Source organism: Bubalus bubalis, chromosome 19, assembly GCF_019923935.1.
Source record: "Bubalus bubalis isolate 160015118507 breed Murrah chromosome 19, NDDB_SH_1, whole genome shotgun sequence".
NCBI lineage: Eukaryota > Metazoa > Chordata > Mammalia > Artiodactyla > Bovidae > Bubalus > Bubalus bubalis.
In genome coordinates this window covers 46,018,234-46,034,619 of record NC_059175.1, presented here as the reverse complement: position 1 = coordinate 46,034,619, position 16,386 = coordinate 46,018,234, and positions in this window count along the sequence as shown.

Here is a 16,386-nt window from a genome sequence, read left to right as displayed (position 1 = left end):
TACCAGTTTGATTATTGCACAATTACCTGTTTTACTTTGTAACTATGCAACTTGCTAAAGTTATCTTCTTACAATACCTTCATGTCAGACACAAAATATGTTTCTTTCCTGTACATGCTGCAATAATTTATGTCTTTATACATTCCTGGAGTGACCTTCTATTTTACTGTATTATCTACTTTTTTCCCACACCCATTTGCACAATCAGATCAGATCAGATCAGTCACTCAGTCATGTCCGACTCTTTGCGACCCTATGAATCGCAGCACACCAGGCCTCCCTGTCCATCACCAACTTCTGGAATTCACTGAGACTCATGTCCATCGAGTCAGTGATGCCATCAAGCCATCTCATCCTCTGTCGTCCCCTTCTCCTCCTGCCCCCAATCCCTCCCAACATCAGAGTATTTTCCAATGAGTCAACTCTTCGCATGAGGTGGACAAAGTACTGGAGTTTCAGCTTTAGCATCATTCCTTCCAAAGAAATCCCAGGGCTGATCTCCTTTGGAATGGACTGGCTGGATCTCCTTGCAGTCCAAGGGACTCTCAAGAGTCTTCTCCAACACCACAGTTCAAAAGCATCAATTCTTCAGCACTCAGCCTTCTTCACAGTCCAACTCTCACATCCATACCTGACCACAGGAAAAACCATAGCCTTGACTAGATGAACCTTTGTTGGCAAAGTAATGTCTCTGCTTTTGAATATGCTATCTAGGTTGGTCATAACTTTCCTTCAAAGGAGTAAGCGTCTTTTAATTTCATGGCTGCAGTCACCATCTGTAGTGATTTTGGAGCCCAGAAAAATAAAGTCTGCCTATGTTTCCACTGTTTCCCCATCTATTTCCCATGAAGTGGTGGGACCGGATGCCATGATCTTCATTTTCTGAATGTTGAGCTTTAAGCCAACTTTTTCACTCTCTACTTTCACTTTCATCAAGAGGCTTTTGAGTTCCTCTTCACTTTCTGCCACAAGGGTGGTGTCATCTGCATACCTGAGGTTATTGATATTTCTCCTGGCAATCTTGATTCCAGATTGTGTTTCTTCCAGTCCAGCGTTTCTCATGATGTACTCTGCATATAAGTTAAATACACAGGGTGACAATATACAGCCTTGATGAACTCCTTTTCCTATTTGGACAATACCATACACTTATTCCTTAGAAGGAAAATTATGACCAACCTAGATAGCATATTAAAAAGCAGAGACATTACTTTGCCAACAAAGATTCATCTAGTCAAGGCTATGGTTTTTCCAGTGGTCATGTATGGATGTGAGAGTTGGACTATGAAGAAAGCTGAGCACCAAAGAATTGATGCTTTTGAACTGTGGTGTTGGAGAAGACTCTTGAGAGTCCTTTGGTCTGCAAGGAGATCCAACCAGTCCATTCTGAAGTAGATCAGCCCTGGGATTTCTTTGGAAGGAATGATGCTAAAGCTGAAACTCCAGTACTTTGGCTACCTCATGCGAAGAGTTGACTCATTGGAAAAGACCCTGATGCTGGGAGGGATTGGGGGCAGGAAGAGAAGGGGACGACAGAGGATGAGATGGTTGGATGGCATCACCAACTCGATGGGCATGAGTTTGGGTAAACTCCAGGAGTTGGTGATGGACAGGGAGGCCTGGTGTGCTGCGATTCATAGGGTCCCAAAGAATCGGACACGAGTGAACGACTGAACTGAACTGAACTGATATACTTTATTAAGTATCTACATCACCATCAACAGAGCAAATATTATCCACAACTCTTTCACTCTCAACTCTAACTGTAATTCATACTTTGGATAATGTGTTATCTCTAAATTCTGGGATTAGATACCTGTAGTTTATAATCTCTACTCCACTGTCCACATGGAAAAGACATCAAATCTTTCTAATCCAAGTATTCCTCATTAGAAACTAAGGATATGATACAATATCAATAATTGCAGTATTAGTAATTGATCTTATGATGTTTCACATTGAGGATTAAGTGAGAAAAGAATACAGACAGTTCATCTAAATCAATGGCCTATGATAAACATCTACCTACATTAACTATTAAAAATAATGCAGGGTGATCCTAAGATGGTGGAGGAATAGGACATGGAGACCACTTTATCCCCCATAAATTAAAAAAAAAAAAAAAACATTTAAACGCTGAGTAAATTCCACAAAACAACTTCTGAATAGTGGCAGAGGACATCAGGCACCCAGAAAAGCAGCCCATTCTCTTTGAAAGGAGGTAGGAAAAAATATAAAAGACAAAAAGAGAGACAAAAGTGATAGGGATGGAGCTCTGTCCCAGGAAAGTGAAAGTGAAGTCACTCAGTCATGTCCGACTCTTTGTAACCCCGTGGACTGTATAGCCCACCAGGCTCCTCTGTCCATGGGATTCTCCAGGCAAGAAATACTGGAGTGGGTTGCCATTTCCTTCTCCAGGGGAGTCTTCCCGACCCAGGGATCAAATCCAGTTCTCCTGCATTGCAGGCAGATGCTCCTCTGAGCCACCAGGGAAGCCTCCCTTCCTCTGTCCCTGGAAGGACGTCTTAAAAAGAAAGAAGTTTCCAAACACCAGGAAACACTCTCACTGCCGAGTCTGTGGCAAGCCTTGGAACCACAGAGGGCAACATAACCGGGAGGAAAAATAAATAATTAAAACACACAGATTACATGCCCAACGGTAACTCCCCCAGTGGAGAAGCAGCACAGTCACCTGCATCTGCCACTAGCAAGCGGAGGCTGGGCAGGGAGGTGTGGGCTGCATTGTTTAGAGTAAGGACCCGGCCTGAATGCCCTTAGGGCAATCTGAGGGAACTAACATGGGCTAGCAAACCAGACTGTGGGATAGTTACCATGCGAAAAGTCCTAACCTAAGACACTGCCAGGCCCTCTCACAGAACAAAAGACTGAACAGAGCTAGCCAGCTGCAGACCATCCCCCTCCCAGCTGCAGACACAGTGCCCCTCTGACAGGCAGTCAGAGTCAGAGGGGGCAATTGTGGCTGCAGAAAGGCATTATCTACCAAACTGCAAGCAGGCTTCTTTGCTAACTAAGGCTTCTTGGGATTCTGGATGGTCAACATCCGCCTGAGAAGGTGCTCCGGTTGTACACCCAGAAAACTGAGCAGCAGGGATGGAGGAGGTGATAAGTCACAGCAACTGCACTTGCCAAACACCTCATCACCTGAGCTGCTTGGACCTGGGAAGGGCACAAAACGCAGGCCCAAATGAGTCTGCACCTCTGAGGACTACCCGAGTACCTGAACCTGAGCGGCTTAGACCTGGGAGGTGCATGCAGCCCAGGGCCAGCCTTGGATGGCTCCCAGCAGAGCAATCTAGAGCCTGAGCAGTGTGGGCAGGGAGGGCACATGCACTGTGAGCGGGGGCAGGCCCAGTGTGGCTGATACACTGCGAGCACACGCCAGTGTTATTTGTTTGCAGCATCTCTCCCTCCCCACAGCACGACTGAACAAGTGAGCCTAAAAAAGTGTCCACCACCCGCCCCCTGTGTCAGGGCAGAAATTAGACACTGAAGAGACCAGAAAACAAGAAGCTAAAACAGGGAATCGCCTTGGAAATGACAGGTGCAATGGATTAAAACCCTGTAGTTAGTACCAACTACATAGGAAGGGGCCTATAGATCTTGAGAAGTATAAGCTGGACCAGGGAACTATCTGAAAATGAACTGACCCCACACTGCCCACAGCAACACCAGAGAAAGTCCTAGATATATTTTTACTATCATTCTTTATTTTTTTTTTAATTTTTAAGTCCTCTATTACTCTAATTTTCATTTTTAAACCTATTACATTGCAAAAAAAAAAGACTATTTTTTAAAGCAAACTTCATATATATATTTTTTATAATTTTTGTGACTTTGTTTAATTTTTTTTATTTTCTTTAAAATTGTATTTTTTAAAATCCAACCTCTACTCTAAATTTTTAATCTTTGCTTTTGGTGTTTGTTATCAATTTTGTACCTTTAAGAACCCAATCTTCAGTACCCATTTTTACTTGGGAGTAAGATTACTGGCTTGACTGCTCTCTCCCCTTTTGGACTCTCCTTTTCCTCCACCATGTCACCGTATCTCCTTCCTCCCCCTTCTCTTCTCTACCCAACTCTGTGAATCTCTTTGTGTGTTCCAGACGGTGGAGAACACTAAGGGAACTGATTACTGGCTGGATCTGTCCCTCTCCTTTTGATTCTTCCCTTTATCCTCCTGGCCACCTCTGTCTCCTTCCTCCCTCTTCTCTTCTCTGTATAACTCTGTGAACATCTCTGAGTGATCCAGACTGTGGAGCGAACATAAGGAAGTGATTACTGTCTAGCTTGCTCTCTCCTCTTTTGATTCCACCTTATCTCATTCAGTTCACCTCTAACTCCCACATCCCTCTTCTCTTCTCCATGTAGCTCTGTGAACCTCTCTGGGTGTCCCTCACTGTGGAGAAACTTTTCATCTTTAACCTAGATGTTTTACCAATGGTGCTGTATAGATGGAGAAGTCTTGAGGCTACTGTAAAAATAAGACTGAAAACCAGAAGCAGGAGGCTTAAGTCCAAATCCTGAGAACACCAGAGAACTCATGACTCCAGGAAACATTAATCGACAGGAGCTCATCAAATACCTCCATACCTACACTGAAACCAAGCACCACCCAAGGGGCAACAAGTTCTAGAGCAAGACATACCACTCAAATTCTCCAGCAACACAGGAACACAGCCCTGAGCTTCAATATACAGGCTGCCCAAAGCCACTCCAAACGCATTGAAATCTCATAACTCACTACCGAACACTTCCTTGCACTCCAGAGAGAAGAAATCCAGCTCCACCCACCAGAACACAGACACAAGCTTCCCTAACCAGGAAACCTTGACAAGCCACCCGTACAACCCCACCCACAGTGAGGAAACTCCACAATAAAGATAACTCCACAAACTTCCAGAATACAGAAAGGCCACCCCAAACACAGCAATATAAACAAGATGAAGAGACAGAGGAATACCCAGCAGGTAAAGGAACAGGATAAATGCCCACAAAACCAAACAAAAGAGGAAGAGATAGGAAATCTACCTGATAAAGAATTCCGAATAATGATAGTGAAAATGATCCAAAATCTTGAAAACAAAATGGAATCACAGATAAATAGCCTGGAGACAAGGATTGAGAAGATGCAAGAAAGATTTAACAAGGACATAGAAGAAATAAAAGAGTCAATATATAATGAATAATGCAATAAATGAGATCAAAAACACTCTGAAGGGAACAAATAGTATAATAATGGAGGCAGAAAATAGTATTAGTGAAGTAGAAGATAGAATGGTAGAAATAAATGAATCAGAGCAGAAAAAGGAAAAACGAATTTAAAGAAATGAGGACAATCTCAGAGACCTCTGGGACAATGTTAAACACCCCAACATTCGAATCATAGGAGTCACAGAAGAAGACAAAAAGAAAGTCCATGAGAAAATACTTGAGGAGAAAATAGTTGAAAATTTCCCTAAAATGGGGAAGGAAATAATCACCCAAGTCCAAGAAACCCAGAGAGTCCCAAACAGGATAAACCCAAGGCAAAACACCCCAAGACACATAGTAATCAAATTAACAAAGATCAAACACAAAGAACAAATATTAAAAACAGCAAGGGAAAAACAACAAATAACACACAAGGGGATTCCCATAAGGATAATAGCTGATCTTCCAGGAGAAACTCTTCAGGCCAGGAGGGAATGGCAGGACATACTTAAAAGGATGAAAGAAAATAACCACAGCCCAGATTACTGTACCCAGCAAAGATCTCATTCAAATATGAAGGAGAAATCAAAAGCTTTACAGACAAGCAAAAGCTGAGGGAATTCAGCACCACCAAACCAGCTCTCCAACAAGTGCTAAAGGATCTTCTCTAGACAAGAAACACAAAAAGAGTGTATAAACTCAAACCCAAAACAATAAAGTAAATGGCAACAGGATCATACTTATCAGTAATTACCTTAAACATAAATGGGTTGAATGCCCCAAACAAAAGACAAAGACTGGCTTAATGGTTACAAAAATAAGACCCCTATATATGTTGTCTACAAGAGACCCACCTCAAAACAAAGGACACATACAGAATGAAAGTGAAGGGCTGGAAAAAGATATTCCACACAAATAGAGACCAAAAGAAAGCAAGATTAGCAATACTCATATCAGATTACATATACTTTAAAACAAAGGCTGTGAAAAGAGACAAAGAAGGACACTACATAATGATCAAAGGATAAATCCAAGAAGAAAATATAATAATTATAAATATATATGCACCCAACATAAGAGCACCACAATGTGTAAGACAAATCCTAACAAGTATGAAAGGGGACATTAACAATAACACAATAATAGTGGGAGACTTTAATACCCCACTCACACCTATGGATAGATCAACTAAATAGAAAATTAACAAGGAAACACAAACTTCAAATGATGCAATAGACCAGTTAGACCTAATTGATATTATAGGACATTTCACCCCAAAACAGTGAATTTCATCTTTTTCTCAAGCACACACGGAATCTTCTCCAGAATAGATCACATCCTGGGCCATAAATCTAGCCTTCGTAAATTCCAAAAGATTGAAATCATTCTAAGCATCTTTTCTGACAACAATGCACTAAGATTAGATCTCAATTACAGGAGAAAAAATATTAAACATACCAACATATGGAGGCTGAACAACACACTGCTGAATAACCAACAAATCACAGAAGAAATAAAAAAAGAAATCAAAATATGCATAGAAATGAATGAAAATGAAAACACAACAACCCAAAACCTGTGGGACACAGTAAAAGCAGTCCTAAGGGGAAAGTTCATAGCAATACAGGCATACCTCAAGAAACAAGAAAAAAGTCAAATAAATAACCTAACTCTACACCGAAAGCAACTAGAAAAGGAAGAAATGAAGAACCCCAGGGTTAGTAGAAGGAAAGAAATCTTAAAAATTAGGGCAGAAATAAATGCAAAAGAAGCAAAGGAGACCATAGCAAAAATCAACAAAGCCAAAATCTGGTTCTTTGAGAGGATAAATAAAATTTACAAACCATTAGCCAGATTCATCCAGAAACAAAGGGAGAAAAATCAATCAGTAAAATTAAAAATGAAAATGGAGAGACCACAAAAGACAACACAAAAATACAAAAGATCATAAGAGACTACTATGAGCAATTATATGCCAATAAAATGGACAACTTGGAAGAAATGGACACATTCTTAGAAAAGTACAACTTTCCAAAACTGAACCAGGAAGAAATAAAAAATCTTAACAGACCCATCACAAGCACAGAAATTGAAACTGTAATCAGAAATCTTCCATTAAACAAAAGCTCAGGTCAGACGGCTTCACAGTTGAATTCTACCAAAAATTTAGAGAAGAGCTAACACCTATCAGAAACAAACTCTTCCAGAAAATTGCAGAGGAAGGTAAACTTCCAAACTCATTCTATGAGGCCACCATCACCCTAATACCAAAACCTGACAGTTCAGTCCCTCAGTCCTGTCTGACTCTTTGCAACCCCATGAATCACAGCACGCCAGGCCTCCCTGTCCATCACCAACTCCCGGAGTTCACTCAGACTCACGTCCATCGAGTCAGAGATGCCATCCAGCCATCTGTCATCCTCTGTCATCCGCTTCTCCTTCTGCCCCCAATCCCTCCCAGCATCAGTGTTTTTTTTCCCAATGAGTCAGCTCTTCGCATGAGGCGGCTAAAGTGCTGGAGTTTCAGCTTTAGCAAAACCTGACAAAGATGCCACAAAAAAAGAAAACTACAGGCCAATATCACAGATGAACCTAGATGCAGAAATCCTTAACAAAATTCTAGCAATCAGAATCCAACAACACATTAAAAAGATCATACACCATGACCAAGTGGGCTTTATCCCAGGGATGCAAGGATTCTTCAATATCTGCAAATCAATCAATGTAATACACCACATTAACAAATTGAAAAATAATAGCTATATGATTATCTCAATAGATGCAAAGAAATCCTTAGACAAAATGCAACATCCATTTATGGTAAAAACTCTCCAGAAAGCAGGAATAGAAGGAACATACCTCAACTTAATAAAAGCTATATATGACAAACCCACAGAAAACATTATCCTCAATGGTGAAAAATTGAAAGCATTTCCCCAAAAGTCAGGAACAAGACAAGGGTGCCCACTTTTGCCACTACTATTCAACATAGTTTTGGAAGTTTTGGCCACAGCAATCAGAGCAGAAAAAGAAATAAAAGGAATCCAAATTGGAAAAGAAGAAGTAAAACTCTCACTGTTTACAGATGACATGATCCTCTACATAGAAAACCCTAAAGACTCCACCAGAAAATTACTAGAGCTAATCAATGAATATAGTAAAGTTGCAGGATATAAAATCAACACACAGAAATCCCTTGCATTCCTATACACTAATAATGAGAAAACAGAAAGAGAAATTAAGGAAACAATTCCATTCACCATTGCAATGAAAAGAATAAAATACTTAGGAATATATATACCTAAAGAAACTAAAGACCTATATATAGAAAACTATAAAACACTGGTGAAAGAAATCAAAGAGGACACTAATAGATGGAGAAATATACCATGTTCATGGATCAGAAGAATCAATATAAAGAAAATGCGTATACTACCCAAAGCAATCTACAGAATTAATGCAATCCCTATCAAGCTACCAATGGTATTTTTCACAGAGCTAGAACAAATAATTTCACAATTTGTATGGAAATACAAAAAACCTCGAATAGCCAAAGCAATCTTGAGAAAGAAGAATGGAACTGGAGGAATCAACCTGCCTGACTTCAGGCTCTACTACAAAGCCACATTCATCAAGACAGTATGGTACTGGCACAAAAACAGAAATATAGATCAATGGAACAAAATAGAAAGCCCAGAGATAAATCCTCACACATATGTACAACTTATCTTTGACAAAAGAGGCAAGAATATACAATGGATTAAAGACAATCTCTTTAACAAGTGGTGCCAGGAAAACTGGTCCACCACTTGCAAAAGAATGAAACTAGAACATTTTCTAACACCATACACAAAAATAAACTCAAAATGGATTAAAGTTCTAAATGTAAGACCAGAAGCTATAAAACTCCTAGAGGAGAACATAGGCTTCATTCTTTTACAAGTGGTTGACCAGATTTCCCAGAACCACTTGTTAAAGAGATTTTCTTTAATCTATTGTATATTCTTGCCTCCTTTGTCAAAGATAAGGTGTCCATATGTGCGTGGATTTATCTCTAACACCATACACAAAAATAAACTCAAAATGGATTAAAGATCTAAATGTAAGACCAGAAACTATAAAACTCCTAGAAGAGAACATAGGCAAAACACTTTCTGACATACATCACAGCAGGATCCTCTATGACCCACCTCCCAGAATATTGGAAATAAAAGCAAAAATAAACAAATGGGACCTAATTAACCTTAAAAGCTTCTGCACATCAAAGGAAGCTATTAGCAAGGTGAAAAGACAGCCTTCAGAATGGGAGAAGATAATAGCAAATGAAGCAACTGACAACTAATCTCGAGAATATACAAGCAACTCCTACAGCTCAACTCCAGAAAAATAAATGACCCAATCAAAAAATGGGCCAAAGAACTAAATAGACATTTCTCCAAAGAAGACATACAGATGGCTAACAAACACATGAAAAGATGCTCAACATCACTCATTATCAGAGAAATGCAAATCAAAACCACTATGAGGTACCATTTCACACCAGTCAGAATGGCTGCGATCCAAAAGTCTACAAGTAATAAATGCTGGCGAGGGTGTGGAGAAAAGGGAACCCTCTTACACTGTTGGTGGGAATGCAAACTAGTACAGCCACTATGGAGAACAGTGTGGAGATTCCTTAAAAAACTGGAAATAGAACTGCCTTATGATCCAGCAATCCCACTGCTGGGCATACACACCGAAGAAACCAGAATTGAAAGAGACACGTGTACCCCAGTGTTCATCGCAGTGCTATTTATAATAGCCAGGGCATGGAACCTAGATGCCCATCAGCAGATGAAAGGAAAAGAAAGCAGTGGTACATATACACAATGGAGTATTACTCAGCCATTAAAAAGAATACATTTGAATCAGTTGTATTGAGGTGGATGAAACTGGAGCCTATTATACAGAGTGAAGTAAGCCAGAAAGAAAAACACCAGTACAGTATACTAACACAGATAAATGGGATTTAGAATGATGGTAATGATAACCCTGTATGTGAGACAGCAAAAGAGACACAGATGTATAGAACAGTCTTTTGGACTCTGTGGGAGAGGGAGAGGGTGGGATGATTTTGGAGAATGGCATAGAAACAGGTATAATATCTTATATGAAACGAATCTCCAGTCCAGGTTCGATGCATGATAAAGGATGCTTGGGGTGGGTGCTCTGGGATGACCCAGAGGGATGGTATGGGGAGGGAGGTGGGAGAGGGGTTCAGGATGGGGAACACGTGTGCACCCATGGTGGATTCATGTTGATTTATGGCAAAACCAATACAATATTGTAAAGTAATTAGTCTCCAATTAAAATAAATAAATTTATATAAAAAAGATAATGCAATAAATTAGATGAATTACCCCTCCCTCAGCTACTTTTATTCCCTTTACTTTCTTAAAACTCTTTGGTATAAGTTGTTCAAACATCTGTATTGAAATTATCTCATAATGTTTCATATAATTATATTTTTAATCTCGATTTAAACATTTCAAGTAGATATAATTTTATACACCAAGTTGCTGTCACAGTATTTGGTAAATAGTAACATCTAAAGTAGGTTGTTGAATAATTTCAGTTGAAATAAGGAATACTTATTTTAAATACAATGCTTTCCTTATAGCTAAAACAATTTGAGTGATTTTTTGGCTTCATTACATAAACATATGGTGGAAATTACTTTCTGTGTATGCCTAAACTCTCTTTTTCACATCAGTCTGTCATTCTTTTATCACATTTTCATGTCAAAAATACTTTGGTGACTAACTTTTTCTCCCCAAATAAATTTACTTCTTCAGCCCTTAACATTTGCTTTAAAGAAAATTTAAGCTAATGTGAGACAATTTCCTTTGAAGTCAACAAAATTCATGAGACTGTGTGATTTTTCTTCATTTTATTTTAGCTAGCAATAAAAATATTCTAACATACACATAACATAGACAATCCAACTGACTTTTTTGCTCTTTTCTAGAATAAAATACCTTAGTGGATTGGAATCTAATTAAAATATATTGTACAGATATCCATAAGGAGTTCCTATAAGACTGCTAAAATAGAAAGGACTGAAATGAGCAAAATATGTCTCTCAAAACCTTATTTATTTAGAAGAAGCCAAAGCATTGATGTTAATAGTCATGATTTTATGCTATATAGTAAAATTCATATACATATGGACTATAAAATGCATAATAATATGAATATCAATAAATAAAAAAGTAATATGAGTCATTTAAAAATATGTAGACTGCAAACTTGGGTATAATTGGCATGGATGTAATTAAACTATTATAAAATTTTAATATACTTTTAATAGTTTTTTTTATATAGAATGAAGAAAAAGAGGTTCAGAAGCCCTGGGCAATAATAGTTACATGCACAATTGTTGCTTGGGAAATATTCATTAAATTAAAGGGTAAATATGTATTTTCTCTGGATAGGAATTCTGATGATGTAATATATTATCATTGATCCATATCCTAGCAACATCTTATAAAAGCATGTATAGGATGGAGCTTCTGTTATTTCCTTGTGAAATGGTCATAATAATCACTTTTATTTGATTGGATAGCTGAATGCTTTTATTAAAACAATGCACGTGGTAAGCACTGGATGACAGTTATTGCCACAACTGTGGCTGTTACAAACACTACAATGATTTTGGCTCAGTTCTGCCTTTCTGTCCCTCAGTTTTGTTCACTATAATTGAGGTTTTAATAGCATGCCTATCTTTGTGAGGATTAATTGAATTAATTCATTGAATTCATTACCTTAATTCATTGAATTGAGGTAAAGAAGTTGTAAATACTTCAAGACTCTATGTAGAAGCAACAGTTAGAACTGGACATGGAATAATGGGCTGGTTCCAAATTGGGAAAGGAGCACATCAAGGCTGTGTATTGTCACCCTGCTTTAACTGATATGCAGAGTACATCATGCTAAATGCTTGTCTGGATAAAGCACAAGCTTGGAATCAAGATTACCAGAAGAAATATAAATAACCTCAGATATGCAGATAACACCACCCTTATGCAAAATGAAGAGGAACTAAAAAGCATCTTGATGAAGTTGAAAGAGGAGAGTAAAAAAGCTGGCTTAAAACTCAACATTCAAAAAATGGAGATCAGGGCACCCATCACTTCGTGGCAAATAGACAACCTAGACAGCATATTAAAAAGCAGAGACATTACTTTGCCAACAAAGGTCTGTCTAGTCAAAGCTATGGTTTCTCCAGTAGTCATGTATGGGTGTGAGAGTTGGACATACAAAAAGCTGAGGACCAGAAGGATTGATGCTTTTGAAACGGTCATGTTGGAGAAGACTCTTGAGAGTCCCTTGGACTGCAAGGATTTCAAACCAGTCAATCCTAAAGGAAATCAACCCTGAGTATTCATCAGAAGTACCGATACTGAAGCTGAAGCTCCAATACTTTGGCCACCTGATGTGAAGAGCTGACTCATTAGAAAAGATCCTGATGCTGGGAAAGCTTGAAGGCAGGAGGAGAAGGGGATGACAGAGGAAGATATGGTTGGATGACACAACCGATTCAATGGACATGAGTTTGAGCAAGCTCTGGGAGATGGTGGACTGGGAAGCCTTGCGTGCTGCAATCCACGGGGTCACAAAGAGTCGAACACGACTGAGCTACTGAACAACAACAACAGTATTACTTAACTGACTTCATCTAATGTTAATGTTTTACATTGATTTCTCAGTTCCAGTGTCCAACAAAGGGAAGCAGCCCTTATTATAGAAGTAATTGAGTGTAAAGCTGGGGAAGACATTATACTAGATGTATGGAATATATTCTGGTTCCAGTAAGTAAGCACATAGAAAGGAGGAGACAGACAGGAGGAAAAAGAGAAGGGGGAGGGAGATAGTGAAATGGAGAGGAGGTAGGGGAGAAGAGAAAATGGAGAGGAGAAGAAAGAGAGAAGGAAAATGAGAAAGAATATTGAAAGAAACCACGAGTTACCCTGAAGGATTTCCTAGTGACAACAGCTAGAACAATTTGAGCATTGAATCAAGATGTTTTATAAGAAAAAAGGGAAGAGGCTATGGTACCTATTGGTGTAGGAGACATGAAGAGCCTCTTTGTGTAAAATAGAAATAGGAAAATGTCAAAATTCATCTAAGGCAGACTTTTTTTTTCTGTAATTTACTGTTACTCAGGCAGTTCAATCTCTCAGTTGCTACTGACTCTTTGTGACCCCATGGACTGCAGCACATCAGGCCTCCCTGTTCTTCACCAACTCCTGGAGCTTGCTCAAACTCATGTCCATCAAGACAGTGATGCCATCCAACTATCTCATCCTCTGTCATCCCTTTCTCCTCCTGCCTTCAATCTTTATCAGCATCAGGGTCTTTTATAATGAGTCACTCTTTGCATCAGGTGGCCAAAGTATTGGAGCTTGAGTTTCAGCTTCATTACCAATCCTTCCAATGAATATTCAGGATTGATTTCCTTTAGGATTGACTGGTTTGATCTCCTTGAAGTCCATGGGACTCTCAAGAGTCTTCTCCAACACCATAGCTCAAAAGCATCAATTCTTTGGCACTTGACTTTCTGTGAAAGTGAAAGTCAGTCAGTCATGTCCTACTCTCCAGGCCAGAATACTGGAGGGGGTAGCCTTTCCCTTCTTCAGGAATCTTCCCAACCCAGGGATCGAATCCAGGTCTCCCACATTGCAGGTGGATTCTTTACCAGCTGAGGCACAAGGGAAGCCCAAGAATACTGGAGTGGGTGGCCTATTCATTCTCCAGGGGATCTTCCCAACCCAGGAATCAAATTTGGGTCTTCTGCTTTGCAGGTGGATTCTTTCCAACTGAGCTATGAGGGAAATCTTTCTATAGTTGGCAATTTAAAATGTCATTCTCTGTGACTGCCTTTGCCTATGTATACCTTTGAAAGTCTTTGTTTAAATGGAGAGTTGCACCTTTCCCAGTATTGGACCACTGGTATAAAATGTAGGGTTCCTATTTCACATTTACTAATCTAAAATCCAGTAAAAAAGTGATCTATGAACTCCATATTTAGTTAATTCACATATTTTTATTAAGTGCCTATTATATGCTAGCTACTCTCAGAAGTCCCTCCTTTTACAGAGCTTGCACTATAGTAAGCATATTTACATAGCACCTAGACATGTACAAGGTACATTTCTGAATACTGCACCTGTATTAACTCATTTAATTCTTACAATAATTTTTAAATAGTTAGCATTAATATTTTAATTTTTTAAACTAGCAAACCAAAATTAAGCAAAGGAAAGGAAAAGAAAAAAAAAAAAAAAACAAAGAAACACTAGACCTTAAGTGATCACTTGAATATTTAAATTAAATCTGGGATTAATTTTTGCGGATTTTGTCTTGAAGTATATGTGTTGACTTCATAAATAGTCAAAAATATATTACTTTTATAAAGTGGTTAATCAAAAAGTTAATTGTCACAGACTTAAAAACAGCCCTATAAATAGCATTATTTGATTTCAGTAAAAGAAGATAAAAATCAGCTCTAGTGATTACTCAATTTCCATGGAAACTAGAAACATATATTTATAGAAAACTTGATACTTTATAAATATCAAATTGTACCATTATCTGCAGATGTGCCAGTTCTGTCAGACTTTGCCAAAAATATATAACTGTTTCAAAACAAATGACTTTATGATGAAAATGGCAAAGTGAAAAATGCAATGTCTCTACCTCCAATTTGTTTTATTTTTATGTAATGGAATGAGCAAAATTTCAATGTTAAATTTAAATTTAAAAAGTGACTGTGTTATATAATAGAATATATCATACTTTGCTATTAGACTCCAAATATTAAGGTTTGATAGTATTCCTTGATATTTTAAAGGTAGATTTACCATAGTGCCTGTCATCATTTTGAAACTTTTCAAGAAGAATCACAAAAGTATTCTAACTGAAAGATACAGTTTTTGCTAAACATTAGTTTTCAAATCATATTTTAATTACTTTTGGTGATATGAAATATAGAAAGATCTTATGTATTAAATGTTGAATATTTCTAGTCCTGCGCTAATGAAACCTAGGAAGGGAGTTTTTTTTTTAATACTTGCTTGCTATTTCCTCATTTCTCAGGTACATGCTTTATGTTACTTAGTGTTATAAAGAAAAAATGATACAACATCCTTTAAGAAACAGTTTAACAGCTCAGCAGAGATAATTGTAATGCTTTTAAAAACCAGTTACTTGCATTAAAATATTTGGGGGACCAGTGCAATGTTAATCATATTTGCATCTTAAAATACCACTTATATCACATTGTTTATAAATGCTTCTCATATTCAACTTGCCCAAGAAATAATTAATTAGTATTTATTAATGTCTAATGAAGTTATCTAGTACTCACTTTTCTCTATTTTGTATAATTAACATCACATTAAAATATAACAAACTTTTTAATGTAATTACTGAAGCATATATGTCATTAGTTGCATTGTTTTTAATGAGATAATGGGCATAAATAAACTTTTTCTGTTTGTATACTTTAACTTTGGAATTATATGCTCCAATTAATCTACCTCAAATGATTTAGCAATTATGCAACTATTCTTATTTAATATAGAAGTATTTTGCCAGGTACAATGCAACCTTATCATTGAATTATTTTTTAAACTACGCATGTCCTTTTTATTTGTGTATGCATGTTTATATCAGTTCCAACCTTTGTTGTACCAATTTGGCAGCAAAAGTCCAGGTTATCAGCCTTTCTGAACTGATGAAAGTGGTCTCCTTAGCAACCGAAGCACTGTAGAATCTCTCAGAACACCTGTTCTTCCCACTCATAATTCCTGCAGCTGAGATGTATGCACTTAAAAACTGCCTTTTCATTTTGATTTTTTGCTTCCTGTGTTCAGGTTGGTTAGGACAGTGAGAGTTTGCTGAGCTTGGCTGCTCACATAGATCAAAAGACTCAAGTGTCTACATGGTTTAGACACATTATCGTGGTTAGCAATTAGTATTTCTTCTTCTCCACCCTGGAAGTACTCCTCCTGTGTTTCCTTAGCAGCCAGTCCTCAGCAGCCAGTCATAGTGGTAAGATCTGAAATCCAGCTAGGGCAGTAGACATTCTGTAAGTGCAGATGACAAAATGTGGCTCCGTTGTCACCCTCAGGC